This window comes from Orcinus orca, chromosome 2 (genome assembly GCF_937001465.1).
Source record: "Orcinus orca chromosome 2, mOrcOrc1.1, whole genome shotgun sequence".
NCBI lineage: Eukaryota > Metazoa > Chordata > Mammalia > Artiodactyla > Delphinidae > Orcinus > Orcinus orca.
Window position 1 is genome coordinate 102,356,190 of NC_064560.1, and position 13,699 is coordinate 102,369,888.

The following is a 13,699-nucleotide window of genomic DNA, read 5'->3' on the forward strand; positions in this document are numbered from 1 at the left end:
TTCAAGTAGTATGAGTGAACAGTCTTGTTAGTTGGTGGTCTTTATTTTAGAGCAAACAGGTGGCCAGCTGCCTTTTTCATCATGTAACCCCAAAGGTCATTCTCTATAGACATTTTTTCCTGAGGCTGTCCATCTTGCCATCTCCTGCCTGTGTTTATAAGACTGGTTACTGTTAGTCTGAAATTCAGTGGGGAAGGAGAATGGTTTTACTTTTCAGTATGCAGAATATCACTTACTTGTTTTAAATGTGTCATTTCATCCTCATTCTCCTCTATTCCTGGCATCCTCAAGCCCGGAGCCTCTGGTCTAATTTCTCCAAAGCATCCCTTCTGCTGAAAGTGTTGGGAAGGGGGAGGGCCCTACTACTTAGAGTGTGAATGGCAACCTAGCAACCTGACTGTTGATTATACAGACTTTCAAACAATCCCCTGCTTTCGGTCCTCACACACGCACTCACATGCCTCACTCTCTGACTTCTGAGGTACTTGGCACTTCTAATCCCTGAGCATTTCCAGGGTTCTGAGGGGGTAAATCAACTTCTTCCCATCAGTATCCCCTCTATAGGTACTCCTCCATCTTAAAATTGTAAATGTACTGATTATATTTAATATGTCACAGGGTGGGGAAGGGTGGGGAGAGATAGGAATTAGTCTTCAAATAAGCCATAATCAGGACTTCCCTGGCGGTGCAGTGGTTAAAAATCTGCCTGCCAATGCAGGGGGCACGGGTTCGAGCCCTGTCCAGGAAGATCCCACATGCCACGGAGCAGCTAAACCCGTGTGCCACAACTACTGAGCCTGCGCTCTAGAGCCCGTGAGCCACAACTACTGAAGCCCGCGCACCTAGAGCCCGTGCTCCGCAACAAGAGAAGCCACTGCAGTGAGAAGCCCACGTGCTGCAGTGAAGAGTAGCCCCTGCTTGCCACAGCTAGAGAAAAGCCCGTGCACAGCAATGAAGACCCAACGCAGCCAAAAAATTTAAAAAAAAAAAAAAGCAATAATCAAAGCATCAGTTGTGTTCGTTTTTTTGTCTATATGTGGTTATAAATCATACTTGTCATTTAATTAGAATTTATATTCTAATAGAAAAGTGCTGTTTATCCTCCATTAGTTAGGTATGACATGTCCTTTTTTAAATAGAAGTCAGTCTTTATAGGTAAGAAAGGCACCTTGAAGTAGCACTTGCCAGACGCCCTAACAGAACAGTGACCCTGTGCTATTGGTGAGGTCCACGAACCTTGACTTAAACCTTTGAAACATTCTAGTAACTCCAGGAACACATGAGAGGAAGAGTTGAACTCTGTCTCAAGAGTAAACTGAAGTAGTGAAAGAGCTTCAGGCTGAGATGAACTCTGAATATCTAATTCCATCCCTGGCTCGGAGGTATTAGAGACACCTGTCCTGGACACCTGGGATCCAGGTAGTAAGTTTGGGCAATCGATCTATACTCACTCTGTGCTCCTTGCCTTCCTAGCAAAGTACCAGAGGGCACAGGTACTTTGGATTGGTGTGGCTGCCAGGTGGAAGATATCCAAGGCTGAATGAAAGCCATCACTGAGATGGCCTCCAGGATTATAACACATTTATAGTTTCCTCCATTCCTATACAATGACAAGAAGTGGAGGGTGTATGGATTTTGAATTGTGTGACACCCGAGGATAATCATCAAACCAACATATTCCTTGCCTGTTTTTCTCTCCTAATCTCTTATTTATATAAATATTGTTATTAAATCCAGAACAAAATAATGAGCTATAAAAGATTTTGACTTCATCATTTGATTTTATCTAAAAATAATCTTAAAACCCCAAATAGATAAGTAAATCCCATTATTTAAAAATGTGTTCATTTATATTTTATTTTTGGCTGCCTTGGGTCTTCCTTGCAGTGTGCGGGCTTCTCATTGCGGTGGCTTCTCTTGTTGCGGAGCACGGGCTCTAGGTGCACGGGCTTCAGTAGTTGTGACTCGTGGGCTCTAGAGCGCAGGTTCAGTAGTTGTGGCACACGGGCTTAGTTGCTCTGCGGCATGTGGGATCTTCCCGGACCAGGGCTCGAACCCGTATCCCCTGCATTGGCAAGCAGATTCTTAACCACGGGGCCACCAGGGAAGTCTGTAATTCCCATTATTTAAATCCTAAAAATGTAGGTGGAGATCTTAGGTGGTGACCCTTTTCTAGTAAAACACTAAAGACAAAATACTAACAGCAATCTGAAACAATTGTAGAAAAATAAGATTCTAATATAGTTAAAGGAAAGCTTCAGTTTCAAGGTTAAAAATGGATGACCAGACCTCTGAGTTTACCGAGGTGCCAATGTCCTCTTTGTCACAGCTCACAGGGGGCATGGTCTTTCCGAGAGTGGGGCTTCCTGGAAGACTTAGGCACAACCTGAGCTCTGAAGGCAAAGACCCTCATATATGAGTCTCAAAGGGAAGAGTCTTACATTTTTGCCCGTGTGACCTAAAGAAATTACATAGGATTTTTGCATCTCGGTTGCCTTGTGTGTAAAATGGGATGATTAAAGTTAAAAGAATTAAACATTTAGAGGAGTGTCTGGCACTCCTCTAATTCTTAGCAATGGTCACCTCACACATAAGAAAGGACAGAAACAGAAAAATGCATTTAAAAGGAGGAGGAGGGGCAGAATTAGCTAAAGGCCAAAGAGCCCAGGGTCCCTGCCTCTGGTTCTAAATTGTATTTCAATTCAGGAAATTCCAGGATTGCATCAGGCCAATAAGATAAGCAGCCTGTCATCTTACACTGTTTGCCAGGACGTGATGCACTTTTTATATTAGGTTGCTGTTCTAATATGAGTCACATATGTGAGCTACAGCTGCTTCTGCAGATGGAATAGTGTTTCATCAAGGTACAGGAAATGCCCTTTCTCCTTTTTTCTCACCTTTAACCTGAAAATCATGTGGTATTTATTTCCTACGTATTAACTCTACAATTAACTCCAAATTACCCATGCTAGTAAAGGGAAAGAACAACACAGATGGTTATGAAGAGTGCTTCAAAAATCCCTTATAATTTATGACTTTCGTGTTTAGAATATTACAATTGAGAGTTGGTGTCTAAATGTTGTGGAAACAAAACATCAAGCAAAACAACTCTTTCTGGAAGACTGATCTCAGATAAGTCAGAAAATTTATCCCATTCTCCATCCAATAATCTGGTACAAAACCATGCTGTTTTCCTCTTCTGAGCTAGGATGCACCGTAGCATCTGAATGGAGAAAACCAACAGCCTAACTTGCGTGGTTGTTCACTGTTTGGTTCACACCCTTCCTGTGGATAAGGAAGATGTTTATTCATTCCTGACAGTTGAACTTAATTGTGAATAGAGCCTCAGTCTCCTTATCATTCTGGAAGATTGTATATGATAGAAGGAAGTAACAAAAAAAATAATGAATTTATCTATGAATTTAAATTGTTTTTTAAATGCACAAGTAGTATGGTTATATAATATGAAGAAATCAGGTCTTTGACAATCTAGCCCTGTGCAAACTCGTTGATTAGATGTTTTCCCTCAAACCCCTGACAAAAAAAGGAAGGAAGGAAAGAATTATAGACTTGAAATCAATGATATTTAAATATACATATATATATATACAGTTTCATTGAGTTGTAATTTTTTTAATGAATGAAGGAATCTTTAAATTCTTTAGTGCTTTATGATTTTCAAAGTTTTCACACACATGATTTCATATAACCCCATAATAACCCTTTTTTTTCCCCTACCCCTGTATTGCCCTTCCTCCCTTCCCTCTCCCCATTGGTAACCACTAGTTTGTTCTCTATATCTGAGAATCTGCTGCTTTTTTGTTTTATTCACTAGTTTGTTCTATTTTTTAGATTCCACGTATAAGTGATATCATACAGTATTTAACTTTCTCTGTCTGACTTACTTCTTTTAGCATAATGCCCTCCAAGTCCATCTGTTGTTGCAAATGGCATTACTTCATTCTTTTTTATGGCTGAATAGTATTCTGTTGTGTGTGTATGTATATATATATATATATATATATATATATATATATATATATACACCACATCTTTATCCATTCATCTGTTGATGGACACTTAGGTTACTTCCATACCTTGGCAATTGTAAATAATGCTGCTGTGAACGTTAGGGTTCATGTATCTTTTCGAATTAGTTTTTTGTTTTTTTCCAAATATATACCTGGGGTGGAATTGCTGGGTCATATGGTAGTTCTATTTTTAGTTTTTTGAGAAACCTCTATGGTGTTTTCCACAGTGGTTGCACCAATTTACATTCCCACCAACAGTGTAGGAAGGTTCCCTTTTCTCCACATCCTCACCAACATTTGTTATTTGTGTTCTTTTTGATGGTAGCCATTCTGACAGGTGTGAGGTGATATCTCATTGTGGTTTTGATTTGAATTTCCCTGATAATTAGCGATATTGAGCATCTTTTCATGTGCTTGTTGGCCATCTTCATTTCCTCTTTGGAAAAACGTCTCTTTGGTTCTTATGCCCATTTTTTAATTGGGTTTTTTTTTTGATGTTGAGATATATGAGCTGTTTATATATGTTGGATATTAGCCCCTTATCAGTCATATTATTTGCAAATATCTTCACCTATTCAGTAGGTTGTCTTTTTCTTTTGTCAATGGTTTCTTTTGCTGCGCAAAAGCTTTTAAGTTTAATTAGGTCCTATTTGTTTATTTCTGCATTTGTTTCCTTTGCTTTAGGAGATGGATTCAAAAAAATATTGCTATGATTTATGTCAAAGTGTGTTCTGCCTATGTTTTCCTGTAGGAGTTTTATAGTATCTGGTCTTTTAGGTGTTTATTCCATTTTGAGTTTATTTTTGTGTATGGTGTTAGAGAATGTTCTGATTTTATTCTTTTACATGTTGCTGTCCAGTTTTCTCAGCACCAGCTATTGAAGAGACTATCTTTTCTCCATTGTATATTCTTGCCTCTTTGTCATAGATTAATTGATCATAAGTGTGGGAATTTATTTCTGATCTCTCTATCCTGTTCCATTGATCTATGTGTCTGTTTTTGTGCCAGTCCCATACTGTTTTTTTTTTTCTTTCTTTTTGCGGTATGCGGGCCTCTCACTGTTGTGGCCTCTCCCGTTGCGGAGCACAGGCTCCAGACGCTCAGGCTCAGCGGCCATGGCTCACGGGCCCAGCCGCTCCGCGGCATGTGGGATCTTCCCGGACCGGGGCACGAACCCGTGTCCCCTGCATCGGCAGACGGACTCTCAACCACTGCGCCACCAGGGAAGCCCTCCCATACTGTTTTGATTAATGTATAGTCTGAAGTCAGGGAGCATGATTCCTCCAGCTCTGTTCTTCTTTCTCAAGATAGTTTTGGCTATTCAGGGTCTTTTGTATTTCCATACGAATTTTAAAATTATTTATTCTAGTTCTGTGAAAATGCCATTGGTATTTTTATAGTGATTGCATTGAATCTGTAAATTGCTTTGGGTAGTATGGTCATTTTAACCATATTAATTCTTCCAATCCAATAACACGGTATATCTTTCCATCTATTTGTGTCACCTTCAGTTTCTTTCATCAGTGTCTTATAGTTTTCCAAGTACATGTCTTTTTCTTCCTTAGGTAGGTTTGATCCTAGTTATTTTATTATTTATGATGCAAAGGTAAATAGGAATGTTTTCTTAATTTCTCTTTCTGATAATTTGTGGTTAGTGTATAGAAATGCAACAGATTTCTGTATATTAATTTTATATCCTGCAACTTTACCAAATTCATTGATGAGCTCTAATGGTTTTCTAGTGACATCTTTAGGATTTTCTAGGTATAGTATCACGTCATCTGAAAACAGTGACAGTTTTACTTCTTACTTTCCAATTTTGATTTCTTTCATTTCTTTTTGTTCTCTGATTGCCATGGCTAGGACTTCAAAAACCATGTTGAATAAAAGTGGCGAGAGTGGATATGCTTGTCTTCTAACTAATATCTTAGAGAAAATGCTTTCAGCTTTTTCACTGTTGAGTAGGATGTTCGCTGTGGGTTTGTCATATATGGCCTTCATTATGTTGAGGTATGTTCCCTCTATGCCCACTTGCTGGAGAGTTTTTATCATAAATTGATGTTGAACTTTATCAAAAGCTTTTTCTGCATCTACTGAGATGATCATATGGCTTTTATTCTTCTATTTATTAATGTGGTGTGTCACATTGATTGATTTGTGGATATTGAAAAATCCTTGTATCCCTGGGATAAATCCTACTTGATCATAGTGTATGATCCCATGATCCTTTTAATGTATTGTTGGATTTGGTTTGCTAATATCTTCTTGAGGATTTTTGCATCTATATTCATCAGTGATATTGGCCTGTAATTTTCTTTTTTTGTGATATCTTTGTCTGGTTTTGGTATCAGGATGATGGTGGCTTCATAGAATGGGTTTGGAAGTGTTCCTTCCTCTGCAATTTTTTTGGAATAGTTTAAGAAGGATAGATGTTGTTAACTCTTTAAATGTTTGATAGAACTCACCTGTGAAGCCATCTGATCCTGGACTTTTGTTTGTTGGGAATTTTAAAATTACTGATTCAATTTCATTACTGGTGATTGACCTGTTCATATTTTCTGTTTCTTCCTGGTTCAGTCTTGGAAAATTATACTTTTCTAAGAATTTGTCCATTTCTTCCAGGTTGTCCATTTTATTGGTATATAGTTGTTCATAGTAGTCTTTTATGATCCTTTGTACTTCTGTGGTGTTGGTTGTAACTTCTTTTTCATTTCTGATTTTATTGATTTGGGCCTTCTGCCTTTTTTTCTTGATGAGTATAGCTAAAGGTTTATCCATTGTGTTTATCTTTTCAAAGAACCAGCTTTTAGTTTCATTGATCCTTTCTATTGTTTTTTTAGTTGTAATTTTTTAATGAACTCTACTGTGTGGTAAAACTATGAATCATGATTTTCAGTAAATTCTACTACCAGTTCATATATAAGTTCTAGAATGTGAGCTATAACAAAGTTTAACTCTCCAGCCTCAAGTGTGCAAACACTTTTTAGTATGCACTTAGAAATGCTTGCCTGAATATGTGATTTCTAAAATAGAAGGTGATATATCCTTTATAAATTTATATATTCCACTTTATTATCTCTTTCTGTAGAACATCAATTCACAAGGACAGTTCATAATTAGTTAGCCCCTCTTTTTGACTTGACTTTAGGTGACTATATTTTCTCTAAATACTTACTTGCTGTTGTCAGCTATGGAAAGTTGGGTTTAGGGTCGAATTTCCTCCTCACATTCAGAAACTATCCCAGGACCAGTTTTTCATTTTTCCTCTGCATTGTCACTAATATTTGACAAGGGAGCCAAGAAGACTTAATGGGGAAAGGAGAGTCTTCTCCATAAATAGTGTTGGGAAAACTGTTTAACCACGTGAAGAAGAATGAAACTGGACGCCTATCTTATACTATTTTTAAAAAAGTAACTCAAAATGAATTAAACATTTATGTAAGACCCAAAACTATAAAACTCATAGAAGAAAACATAGGGGGAAAATCTCCTTGACATTGGCTTTGGGAAAGACTTTTGGACATGACACCAGAAGCACAAGCAATGAAAGCAAAAATAAAGTGGAAGTACATCAAACTAAAAAGCTTCTGCACAACAAAAGAAATAATCAGCATTAAAAGCAACCTATGGAATGAGAGAAAATATTTGCAAACCATCTATCTGAAAAGGAGTTAATATCCAAAATATGTAAGGAACTCATACAACTCAATAGCAAAAAACCAAACAATTCCATTTTTAAATGGCAAAGTATTTAAAGACACTTTTCCAAAAAGAGAGACACAAATGGCCAACACATACATGAAAATATGCACGACTTCACTATCAGCAAAATGTCAATCAAAGATATATAAAGAACTCTAGGGCTTCCCTGGTGGCGCAGTGGTTGAGAGTCTGCCTGCCGATGCAGGGGACGCGGGTTTGTGCCCCGGTCCGGGAGGATCCCACATGCCGCGAGGCGGCTGGGCCCATGAGCCATGGCCGCTGGGCCTGCGCGTCCGGAGCCTGTGCTCCACAACGGGAGAGGCCACAACAGTGAGAGGCCCGCGTACCGCCAAAAAAAATATATATATATATATATATATATATATATAAAAAGAACTCTTAAATTCCTAAATGTAGACTATGGTATATTTAAAATGTTAGTATATGTTACCAGGTTCTTTTCCAGAAAGATGTACCAAAGTACTATCCCATTAATTTTGCCTATCCTGGGAATTACTGTTATTTTTAATCTTTGTCAGTTCGACTGATTGAAAACAATACTGTTTTGTTGCTTAATTTAAATTTCTCTATTTCTAAGGTTGAGAAACTTGTTTATGAGCTGGTCTTCTGTCTCCAAAATTAACTCTAAACAGAGTTAATAAAGTACCCACTAAAGTGAAAGTTCTAGTTGAATTATTTATTTAGCAGGTAGAAGTCAGAGAGAACAGTGTTCCAAAGATCATGTAATTGTAGTGTTGAAAGGGACCTTAGAGATCTTCTAGCTTAATTTTGAGTAATCCTATGGTATGATTTGTTCCCTGTCCAAAAAGCAGTGACCTGAATGCTACTAAAACTAGAGAACTTAGATTAAACACTAGTGAGTTAAGGAAGAGAAGCAGCAAATGGGAAGAAAGTCTAAACTGAGTAGGAATGAGCATGACAACAAAGTTGAGGGAAGAGAACAGAGGAAAAGGTTAGTACCACTCTATAGGTGACTATTGGTAAGTCCTGCCAAGAAGGGAATTGGTGGGTACAGTGGCAAGGGCACTGGGTCCCAGGGGCCGTCAGATGGGAGACTGACTTCTCTAGACTGACTTCTCTTGATCTCTAGATCAAGCAAGTAGACCCTGCTGCTGACCCTGCTGCCAGCAACAAATGTGCTGGAAGCTGAATCCAGACAGACAGACAAATGTTGGTGTCCTAAGGATAAGTCAAGAAAGCACATACCCTAACAGAGACAGGACTCACATTCTCCTATGGGGGAGGTACAAAACAGCAGCCCACAGTAATTCTACAAAGTGGAATTCAACCAACACTGCTATGTTTGGAAGGATAATTTTTGGTGGTTGTATATTTGAGGCCAGAGAGGGGGGTTCACCTCCTAGATCCTTGGATGGTCAGAGTTGCTTCCCAAGGAAGCCTGGCAGATAACCTGACTTTTTTTTAAAAGATTCTTTGTAATATCTGTGTTGTGAAATTTCTAGACTTTGGTGGGTATTTAAAGCTGCTTGTTTCAGCTTCATATGCTAGACAGGGATTCTTTTCTCTTGAACTTTAATAATAGTATAGGTAATCCTGTACCAACTTTGAGTTGAGTATATGCTAAGCCTAACATTCTTCTTGCTCTTTGATCACTGACAGAGAAGTGGGTACTTCTGCAAGGAAAAGATTGTTGTTCTAGGGTGTGAGGACAGAGCTATAAACCATAGTTCTTCAGTTAGATGGTAACGGCCCATAGGGCTTACTTCTTCTAGATTTATTGGTCCCACCCAATCACAGTGAAACCAGCAGAGTGGGGTTACCCCCCAATAGCCAAGTGGGGCTAACCCCCAATAGCCAGGTGGTTCTGAGTGAGAGGGCTGGAAAGTTGACCTCTGACAGGTGGGCAGACCCTGTAACCCTCCCCTAGAGCCCTGCTGTAAGCTTCGACTGGCTAGGCAGGATCCAGAGATAAGAGTACCTCTAGGGAACACACTGCAGCTTGGGGCTTGACAAAATGCCTGCCACTTTTGCTCCATCCTGGGAGTGACCTTGAAGACTATTGATGTTGCTGGGAGTTGTCAATGTCCTCCAGTCAAAGAGCACCCGGAACAGCCCTGCAGTTTAGCCTTTGGGTTTATTGCTCCTAGAAAGGGGGAGACAGCATCCCATGGCATGCGTCTCAGTAACCATGGGGGTTTGAAAAGACTTACTATAGGATCTGGGCTCTAGTTAGTTCATTTTAAGGCGAGCTTAAGGAGGCAAGAGCTTGCTTTGGACTGGAGGCTGTCGGGAAGCAGGGGCAATTCTGTGACTGGGGATCTTAATGAACCTTATCTAGAAGGAGGGAGGACTAGAGTAAAGCTAAAGCCATAATTGGTAAAGAAGCAGCAGTCACTCCTGCTGGCCAGGCTAGGGCATATTTGGGTGGTCATTTTTGTGGTCTGAACAGTGTTTTTGTCTGTGTTCAGACATGATTACAGAGTGGACTTGTTTCTGTCTTGATCCATCCTGGTCTCAGGGGCCTTGTCTGATGTTTGTTCTGTGAAATTATGTTTGACCGGAGAACACCAAGGCCAGCTGTGAGTGCCCACCATCAGGGGCTTCTCACACCCTTCTCCCAGTCAATCTGCAGTGGGGAGTGGAGTTCTTAAAGATCACTTGGGGTGATAGAAGAATGGGACTGTGGCTGGAAGGAGTGCCAGAGGGCTGTGCAGGGGGAGGAATGGCAGAAAGTCACGGACAGGCAGCAGCCTGCATTTAGGAGCCAGAGGATGTGCGGGGTGGGCACACAGAAAGCACACTTCCGTGAGTGAGCTTGAGCCAGTAATGGAGAGCTCATATGAAGCAGGAAGGCTCTGGTATGGAAGATTCTGAGAGAACCAGGAGAAGCTAGGGAAGGAATGAATTCTTAGGCAGGTATACTAAGGATCAGGTTTCTCCCGTCGCGGAGCACAGGCCCCGGACACACAGACTCAGCGGCCATGGCTCACGGGCCCAGCTGCTCCGCGGCAGGTGGGATCTTCCCGGACCAGGGCACGAACCCGTGTCCCCTGCATCGGCAGGCGGACCCCCAACCACTGCGCCACCAGGGAAGCCCCAAGATCAGGCTTCTTAGGATAGCTGAATTGGAGCAATCAGTTCAATAAAAGTGTATCATTGATTTGAACATGGAGGCTTGAGCCTTCCGGCCTGCTCTTTTATATCCTGGAAAGTGTGGACTGCAAACCATTGAATGCTTTAAAAGATGTACTTTTATTACTTGATTGGTTTCAAAAACTTTATCTCCATTAGCCAGCACATTAATTGTGAACTAGGTTTATCACTCAGACCAGAAAATAAAACTAGTTGGTAATAATATCTTGGGTAGGGCGTAAGATTGCCAGATTTAGGAAAATATTAGAAATACACACACACACATACACACACACATACACATATTTATAGATAGATAAGTATAGGTATAGAAATAGATCTCCAGTTAAAATTTGTATTTCAGATAAACAATGAACGTGGAATACTTAGGAATACTGAGGAGCTTCAAGATGGCGGAAGGGTAAGACACGGAGATCACCTTCCTCTCCACAAATACATCAGAAATACATCTACACGTGGAACAACTCCTAAAGAACACCTACTGAACGCTGGCAGACGAACTCAGACCTCCCAAAACGCAAGAAACTCCCCACATACCTCGGTAGGGCTAAAGAAAACAAGAAAAAACAGAGACAAAAGAATAGGGACGGGACCTGCAGCAGTGGGAAGGAGCTGTGAAGGAGGAAAAGTTTCCACACACTAGGAAGCCCCTTTGCGGATGGAGAATGCGAGTGGCGGAGGGGGAAAGCTTCGAAGCCGCGGAGGAGAGCACAGCAACAGGAGTGCGGGGGGCAAAGTGGGGCCGACGGGCACTCACCAGTCCGAGACGCTTGTCTGCTCCCCCGCCGGGGCAGGCGGGGCTGGGAGCTGAGGCTCGGGCTTTGGTCGGAGTGCAGGGAGAGGGCTGGGGTTGGCGGCATGAACACAGCCTGAAGTGGGTTAGTGCACCACGGCTAGCCGGGAGGGAGTCCGGGAAAAAAGTCTGGAGCTGCCGAAGAGACAAGAGACTTTTTCTTGTCTCTGTTTCCTGGTGCGCGAGGAGAGGGGATTAAGAGCGGCACTTAAAGGAGCTCCAGAGACAGGCACGAGCCACAGCTATCAGCGCGGACCCCAGAGATGGGCATGACACGCTAAGGCTGCTGCTGCCACCACAAAGAAGCCTGTGTGTGAGCACAGGTCACTCTCCACACCCCCTTCTGAGGAACCTGTGCAGCCCGCCACTGCCAAGGTCCCGGGATCCAGGGACAACTTCCCCGGGAGAGCACACGGCGCGCCTCAGGCTAGTGCAACGTCACGCTGGCCTCTGCCGCCACAGGCTCGCCCCACATCCGTACCCCTCCCTGCCCCCGGCGTGAGTGAGCCAGAGTCCCCGAATCAGCTGCTCCTTTAACCCCATCCTGTCTGAGTGAAGAACAGATGCCCTCAGGTGACCTACTCGCAGAGGCGGGGCCAAATCCAAAGCTGAACCCCAGGAGCTGTGCAAACAAAGAAGAGAAAGGGAAATTTCTCTCAGCAGCCTCAGGAGCATTAGATTAAAGCTCCACAATCAACTTGATGTACCCTGCATCTGTGGAATACCTGACTGAATAGACAACGAATCATCCCAAATTGAGGAGGTAGACTTTGGGAGCAAGATTTATGATTTTTCCCCCTTTTCCTCTTTTTGTGAGTGTGTATGTGTATGCTTCTGTGTGTGATTTTGTCTGTATAGCTTTGCTTTTACCATTTGTCCTAGGGTTGTGTCTGTCCGTTTTTTGTTTGTTTGTTTTGTTTTTTACTTAAAAAATTTTTTCTTAACAATTATTTTTATTTTAATAACTTTATTTTATTTTATTTTATCTTCTTCTTTCTTTCTTTCTTTCTTTTTTTTTCTCCCTTTAATTCTGAGCCATGTGGAGGACAGGCTCTTGGTTCTCCAGCCAGGCATCAGGGCTGTGCCACTGAGGTGGGAGAGCCAAGTTCAGGACACTGGGCCACAAGAGACCTCCCAGCTCCACGTAATATCAAACAGTGAAAATCTCCCAGAGCTCTCCATCTCAACACCAAAACCCAGCTCCACTCAACAACCATCAAGCTACAGTGCAGGACACCCTATGCCAGACAACTATCAAGACAGGAACACAACCCCACCCATTAGCACAGAGGCTGCTTAAAACCATAACAAGGCCACAGACACCCCAAAACACACCACCAGATGTGGACCTACCCACCAGAAAGACAAGATCCAGCCTCATCCACCAGAACACAGGCACTAGTCCCTCCACCAGGAAGCCTACACAGCCCACTGAACCCACCTTAGCCACTGGAGACAGACACCAAAAACAATGGAAACTATGAACCTGCATCCTGTGAAAAGGAGACCCCAAACACAGTAAGTTAAGCAAAATGAGAAGACAGAGAAACACACAGCAGATGAAGTAGCGAGGCAAACACCCACCAGACCTAACAAATGAAGAGGAAATAGGCAGTCTACCTGAAAAACAATTCAGAATAATGATAGTAAAGATGATCCAAAATCTTGGAAATAGAATGGAGAAAATACAAGAAACTTTTAACAACGACCTAGAAGAACTAAAGAGCAAACAAACAGAGATGAACAACACAAAAAATGAAGTTAAAAATTCTCTATAAGGAATCAACAGTAGAATAACTGAGGCAGAAGAACGGATAAGTGACCTGGAAGATAAAATAGTGGAAATAACTACTGCAGAGCAGAATAAAGAAAAAAGAATGAAAAGAATTGAGGACAGTCTCAGAGATCTCTGAGACAACATTAAATGCACCAACATTCGAATTATAGGGGTCCCAGAAGAAGAAGAGAAAAAGAAAGGGACTGAGAAAATATTTGAAGAGATTATAGTTGAAAACTTCCCTAATATGGGAAAGGATAT

At 41.5% G+C, this 13,699-nt stretch overlaps 1 long non-coding RNA gene across 1 annotated transcript in view; it reads left to right on the top strand.

The window, feature by feature from the left end:
* LOC117203152 (uncharacterized) overlaps nucleotides 1-12,293 on the top strand; it is a 31,041-nt gene extending 18,748 nt beyond the window's left edge. The window contains exon 3 of the long non-coding RNA XR_004485790.2: nucleotides 11,212-12,293. This is a non-coding gene — a long non-coding RNA (uncharacterized LOC117203152). The remainder of the gene's footprint in view (nucleotides 1-11,211) is intronic.
* Nucleotides 12,294-13,699: the final 1,406 nt, after the last annotated feature.